General features: G+C 49.8%; 1 protein-coding gene across 1 annotated transcript in view; it reads right to left on the bottom strand.

Moving 5' to 3' along the window:
* sync (syncoilin, intermediate filament protein) overlaps positions 1 to 7,500 on the bottom strand; it is a 44,122-nt gene that overhangs the window by 35,460 nt on the left and 1,162 nt on the right. The window lies entirely within an intron of this gene.

Here is a 7,500-nt window from a genome sequence, read left to right as displayed (position 1 = left end):
ATATATATCAGTACAGCCTACTATATACATCAGTACAGCCTACTATGTATATCAGTACAGCTTACTATATACATCAGTACAGCCTACTATGTATATCAGTACAGCCTACTATGCATATCAGTACAGCCTACTATGTATATATTAGTACAGCCTACTATATATACATCAGTACAGCCTACTATGTATATCAGTACAGCCTACTATATATATATCAGTACAGCCTACTATATATATCAGTACAGCCTACTATATACATCAGTACAGCCTACTATGTATATCAGTACAGCCTACTATGTATATATTAGTACAGCCTAATATATATACATCAGTACAGCCTACTATGTATATCAGTGTCATGTATTGTCATGTTGTGTCTTTCTGTCCTTTCCTTTCACCCTGTCTCCCTCTGCTGGTCGTATTAGGTTACCTTTTCTCCCCCGCTTTCCCCCAGCTGTTCCTTGTCTCCTCCTAACTACCCATTCACCCCGTTTCCCACCTGTTCCCTTTTTCCCTCTGATTAGGTCCCTATATCTCTCTCTGTTTTTGTTCCTGTCCTTGTCGGATTCTTGTTTGTTGTGTTTCATGCCTGAACCAGACTATCGTCATGTTTGCTGTAACCTTGTCCTGTCCTGTCGGAATCTGCCGGTCTGTCTGAACCTACCTATGTTTGGTAATTAAAGAAGCTCTGTTAAGTTAATTCGCTTTTGGGTCCTCATTCACTCACCGTGACAGAAGAATCCGACCAAGAATGGACCCAGCGACTTCGGATCCTCTCCACTCAGCCGTCGAGATCCAGGGAGCGATGCTAGGCAGACACGAGCAGGAATTGTCTGCTGCTCGACATGCCGTTGAGACCCTGGCCACCCAAGTCTCCAACCTCACAGAACAGGTTCACCATCTCCGCCTCGATCCACCGGCCACTTCCAGGGCTTTCGAATCTCCGGAGCCCAGAATCAATAACCCGCCGTGTTACTCTGGGGAGCCCACTGAATGCCGCTCGTTCCTCACCCAGTGTGATATTGTGTTTTCTCTCCAGCCCAACACTTACGCCAGGAGCACTGCTCGTGTCGCCTACGTCATATCTCTCCTTACTGGACGGGCTCGTGAGTGGGGCACGGCAATCTGGGAGGCAAGGGCTGAGTGTACTAACCAGTATCAGGACTTTAAGGAGGAGATGATATGGGTTTTTGATCGATCTGTTTTTGGGGAGGAGGCTTCCAGGGCCCTGTCTTCCCTATGTCAAGGCAATCGATCCATAACTGACTACTCTATTGAGTTTCGCACTCTTGCTGCCTCCAGTGGCTGGAACGAGCCGGCCTTGCTCGCTCGTCTTCTGGAGGGTCTCCGCGCAGAGGTAAAGGATGAGATTCTCTCCCGGGAGGTTCCTTCCAGCGTGGATTCCTTGATTGAACTCGCTACTCGCATTGAGCGACGGGTTGATCTTCGTCACCGAGCTCGTGGAAAGGAGCTCGCGCTCTCCGTTGCCCCCCTCTCCGCATCACTACCATCTTCCTCTGCCGGCTCGGGAGCTGAGCCTATGCAGCTGGGAGGTATCCGCATCTCGACTAAGGAGAGGGAACGGAGAATCACCAACCGCCTCTGTCTCTATTGCGGTTCTGCTGGTCATTTTGTCACTTCATGTCCAGTAAAAGCCAGAGCTCATCAGTAAGCGGAGGGCTACTGGTGAGCGCTACTACTCCTGTCTCTCCTTCAAGATCCTGCACTACCTTGTCGGTCCATCTACGCTGGACCGGTTCGTCAGCTTCCTGCAGTGCCTTAATAGACTCTGGGGCGGAGGGCTGTTTTATGGACGAGACCTGGGCTCGGGAACATGACATTCCTCTCAGACAGTTAAGGGAGTCCACGGCCTTGTTCGCCCTGGATGGTAGTCCTCTCCCCAGGATTCAGCGTGAGACGCTACCTTTAACCCTCACTGTTTCTGGTAATCATAGCGAAACCATTTCTTTTTTAATTTTTCGTTCACCTTTTACACCTGTTGTTTTGGGCCATCCCTGGCTAGTTTGTCATAATCCTTCCATTAATTGGTCTAGTAATTCTATCCTCTCCTGGAACGTCTCTTGTCATATGAAATGTTTAATGTCTGCTATCCCTCCTGTTTCCTCTGTCTCTTCTTCACAGGAGGAGCCTGGTGATTTGACAGGGGTGCCGGAGGAATATCACGATCTGCGCACGGTGTTCAGTCGGTCCAGGGCCACCTCTCTTCCTCCACACCGGTCGTATGATTGTAGTATTGATCTCCTTCCGGGAACCACCCCCCCCCCGGGGTAGACTATACTCTCTGTCGGCTCCCGAACGTAAGGCTCTCGAGGATTATTTGTCTGTAGCTCTTGACGCCGGTACCATAGTCCCCTCCTCCTCTCCCGCCGGAGCGGGGGTTTTTTTTGTCAAGAAGAAGGACGGGTCTCTGCGCCCCTGCATAGATTATCGAGGGCTGAATGACATAACAGTGAAGAATCGTTATCCGCTTCCTCTTATGTCTTCAGCCTTCGAGATCCTGCAGGGAGCCAGGTTTTTCACTAAGTTGGACCTTCGTAACGCTTACCATCTCGTGCGCATCAGGGAGGGGGACGAGTGGAAGACGGCGTTTAATACTCCGTTAGGGCACTTTGAATACCGGGTTCTTCCTTTCGGCCTCGCTAACGCTCCAGCTGTCTTTCAGGCATTAGTCAATGATGTCCTGAGAGACATGCTGAACATCTTTGTTTTCGTTTACCTTGACGATATCCTGATTTTTTCACCGTCACTCCAGATTCATGTTCAGCACGTTCGACGTGTCCTCCAGCGCCTTTTAGAGAATTGTCTTTTTGTGAAGGCTGAGAAGTGCACTTTTCATGCCTCCTCCGTCACATTTCTCGGTTCTGTTATTTCCGCTGAAGGCATTAAGATGGATCCCGCTAAGGTCCAAGCTGTCATTGATTGGCCCGCCCCTAAGTCACGCGTCGAGCTGCAGCGCTTTCTCGGCTTCGCGAACTTCTATCGTCGTTTCATCCGTAATTTCGGTCAGGTGGCAGCTCCTCTCACAGCCCTTACTTCTGTCAAGACGTGCTTTAAGTGGTCCGTTTCCGCCCAGGGAGCTTTTGATCTCCTCAAGAATCGTTTTACATCCGCTCCTATCCTTGTTACACCTGACGTCTCTAGACAGTTCGTTGTCGAGGTTGACGCGTCAGAGGTGGGCGTGGGAGCCATTCTTTCTCAGCGCTCCCTCTCTGACGACAAGGTCCACCCATGCGCGTATTTTTCTCATCGCCTGTCGCCGTCGGAACGTAACTATGATGTGGGAAACCGCGAACTGCTCGCCATCCGGTTAGCCCTAGGCGAATGGCGACAGTGGTTGGAGGGCGCGACCGTTCCTTTTGTCGTTTGGACTGACCATAGGAACCTTGAGTACATCCGTTCTGCCAAACGACTTAATGCGCGTCAGGCGCGTTGGGCGCTGTTTTTCGCTCGTTTCGAGTTCGTGATTTCTTATCGTCCGGGCTCTAAGAACACCAAGCCTGATGCTTTATCTCGTCTCTTCAGTTCTTCAGTAGCCTCCACTGACCCCGAGGGGATTCTCCCTGAGGGGCGTGTTGTCGGGTTGACTGTCTGGGGAATTGAGAGGCAGGTAAAGCAAGCGCTCACTCACACTCCGTCGCCGCGCGCTTGTCCTAGGAACCTTCTTTTCGTTCCCGTTCCTACTCGTCTGGCCGTTCTTCAGTGGGCTCACTCTGCCAAGTTAGCCGGCCACCCTGGCGTTCGGGGTACGCTTGCTTCCATTCGCCAGCGTTTTGGTGGCCCACCCGGGAGCATGACACGCGTCGTTTCGTGGCTGCTTGTTCGGTCTGCGCGCAGACTAAGTCCGGTAACTCTCCTCCTGCCGGCCGTCTCAGGCCGCTTCCCATTCCCTCTCGACCGTGGTCTCACATCGCCTTAGATTTTGTCACCGGACTGCCTTCGTCAGCGGGGAAGACTGTTATTCTTACGGTTGTCGATAGGTTCTCTAAGGCGGCTCATTTCATTCCCCTTGCTAAGCTTCCTTCTGCTAAAGAGACGGCACAAATCATCATCGAGAATGTTTTCAGAATTCATGGCCTTCCGTCAGACGTCGTTTCGGACAGAGGTCCGCAATTCACGTCTCAATTTTGGAGGGGGTTTTGCCGTTTGATTGGGGCTTCCGTCAGTCACTCTTCCGGCTTTCACCCCCAGTCTAACGGTCAAGCAGAACGGGCCAATCAGACTATTGGTCGCATCTTACGCAGTCTTTCTTTTCGCAACCCTGCGTCTTGGTCAGAACAGCTCCCCTGGGCAGAATACGCCCACAACTCGCTTCCTTCGTCTGCGACCGGGCTATCTCCTTTTCAGAGTAGCCTCGGGTACCAGCCTCCGCTGTTCTCATCTCAGTTCGCCGAGTCCAGCGTCCCCTCCACTCAGGCTTTTGTCCAACGTTGCGAGCGCACCTGGAAGAGGGTCAGGTCTGCACTTTGCCGTTATAGGACGCAGACTGTGAGGGCTGCTAATAAGCGTAGAACTAAGAGTCCTAGATATTGTCGCGGTCAGAGAGTTTGGCTCTCCACTCAGAACCTTCCCCTTAAGACGGCTTCTCGCAAGTTGACCCCGCGGTTCATTGGTCCGTTCCGTATTTCTCGGGTCATTAATCCTGTCGCAGTTCGACTTCTTCTTCCGCGATACCTTCGTCGCGTCCACCCGGTCTTCCATGTCTCCTGTATCAAGCCCGTTCTTCGCGCCCCCGCTCGTCTTCCCCCCCCCCCCCCATCCTTGTCGAGGGCGCACCCATCTACAGGGTCCGCAGGATTTTGGACATGCGTCCTCGGGGCCGTGGTCACCAGTACCTCGTAGATTGGGAGGGGTACGGTCCTGAGGAGAGGAGTTGGGTTCCCTCTCGGGACGTGCTGGACCGTGCGCTGATCGAGGATCTCCTCCGTTGCCGCCAGGTTTCCTCCTCGAGTGCGCCAGGAGGCGCTCGGTGAGTGGGGGGGTACTGTCATGTATTGTCATGTTGTGTCTTTCTGTCCTTTCCTTTCACCCTGTCTCCCTCTGCTGGTCGTATTAGGTTACCTTTTCTCCCCCGCTTTCCCCCAGCTGTTCCTTGTCTCCTCCTAACTACCCATTCACCCCGTTTCCCACCTGTTCCCTTTTTCCCTCTGATTAGGTCCCTATATCTCTCTCTGTTTTTGTTCCTGTCCTTGTCGGATTCTTGTTTGTTGTGTTTCATGCCTGAACCAGACTATCGTCATGTTTGCTGTAACCTTGTCCTGTCCTGTCGGAATCTGCCGGTCTGTCTGAACCTACCTATGTTTGGTAATTAAAGAAGCTCTGTTAAGTTAATTCGCTTTTGGGTCCTCATTCACTCACCGTGACATATCAGTACAGCCTACTATGTATATCAGTACAGCCTACTATGTATATATTAGTACAGCCTACTATATATATATATATATCAGTACAGCCTACTATATATATAAATCAGTACAGCCTACTATATATACATCAGTACAGCCTACTATATATATATATATCAGTACAGCCTACTATATATATATATATATATATATATATATATATATATATATATCAGTAGTCTACTATAGATTAGTACAGCCTACTATATATATATATGTGTATATATATATATATATATATATATATATTTATATATCAGTACATCCTACTATATATATCAGTACAACCTACTATACATCAGTACAACCTACTATATATATATCAGTACAGCCTACTATATATCAGTACAGCCCACTATATATCAGTACAGTCTACTATATATCAGTACAACCTACTATATGTAACTACAGCCTACTATATACATCAGTACAGCCTACTATAGATCAGTACAGCCTACTATAGATCAGTACAGCCTACTATAGATCAGTACAGCCTACTATAGATCAGTACAGCCTACTATAGATCAGTACAGCCTACTATATATATATCAGTACAGCCTACTATAGATCAGTACAGCCTACTATAGATCAGTACAGCCTACTATAGATCAGTACAGCCTACTATATATACATCAGTACAGCCTACTATATATATATCAGTACAGCCTACTATATATATATCAGTACAGCCTACTATAGATCAGTACAGCCTACTATAGATCAGTACAGCCTACTATAGATCAGTACAGCCTACTATATATACATCAGTACAGCCTACTATATATATATCAGTACAGCCTACTATATATATATCAGTACAGCCTACTATAGATCAGTACAGAGATGACTGGTCCTGGACTCCTGACAGCTAATGGCTGGGCCCTGTCTAATTGCTGGGCCCTGTCTAACGGCTGGGCCCTGTCTAATGGCTGGGCCCTGTCTAATGGCGGGGCCCTGTCTAATGGCGGGGCCCTGTCTAACGGCTGGGCCCTGTCTAACGGCTGGGCCCTGTCTAACGGCTGGGCCCTGTCAAAGAGATGACTGGTTCTGGACTCCTGACAGCTAACGACTGGGCCCTGACAAAGAGATGACTGGTTCTGGACTCTTGACAGCTAATGGCTGGGCCCTGTCGAAGAGATGAAAGAGCAGACTGCTGAGACTGCAGGGGTAGGTCTATATGTCGGTCTCTTCTTGGTTAGGTAACAACCTACTGCTTTACTTCCAGATGCTGCATTTCAATGTTGCTACAGATAAAATCCATCCATTGAAGTGTTGCTGAGCTATTTTACTGCTAATGTTAGATATACGATATAAGATATATCACTGTTGTAGAATATCAGCCATTTAAATCCCCTATGTAGTTAGTTTGTAAGTCCATCTGATCACTAAACACTCTCCTGGATCCATCCTCCCCCTAACCTTTTCTCCTCCTGTCCTCCTCTTCACCTCCCCCTAGCCTTTCTCCTCCTGTCCTCCTCTTCACCTCTCCCTAGCCTTTCTCCTCCTGTCCTCCTCTTCACCTCTCCCTAGCCTTTCTCCTCCTGTCCTCCTCTTCACCTCCCCCTAGCCTTTTCTCCTCCTGTCCTCCACCTCCCCCTAGCCTTTTGTCCTCCTTTCCTCCTCTTCACCTCCCCCTAGCCTTTTCTCCTCCTGTCCTCTCCTTCACCTCCCTCTAGCCTTTTCTCCTCCTGTCCTCCTCTTCACCTCCCCCTAGCCTTCCTCCTCCTGTCCTCTCCTTCACCTCCCCCTAGCCTTTTCTCCTCCTGTCCTCTCCTTCACCTCACCCTAGCCTTTTCTCCTCCTGTCCTCCTCTTCACCTCCCATTAGCCTTTTCTCCTGCTGCTGTCTCCTTCACCTCCCCCTAGCCTTTTCCTCCTGTCCTCCTCTTCACCTCCCCCTAGCCTTTTCTCCTCCTGTCCTCCTCTTCACCTCCCCCTAGCCTTTTCTCCTCCTGTCCTCTCCTTCACCTCCCTCTAGCTTTTTCTCCTCCTGTCCTCCTCTTCACCTCCCCCTAGCCTTCCTCCTCCTGTCCTCTCCTTCACCTCCCCCTAGCCTTTTCTCCTCATGTCCTCTCCTTCAC

Source organism: Oncorhynchus mykiss, chromosome 18, assembly GCF_013265735.2.
Source record: "Oncorhynchus mykiss isolate Arlee chromosome 18, USDA_OmykA_1.1, whole genome shotgun sequence".
Classification (NCBI taxonomy): Eukaryota; Metazoa; Chordata; class Actinopteri; order Salmoniformes; family Salmonidae; genus Oncorhynchus; species Oncorhynchus mykiss.
This window is presented reverse-complemented; position numbering and strand designations above follow the sequence as displayed.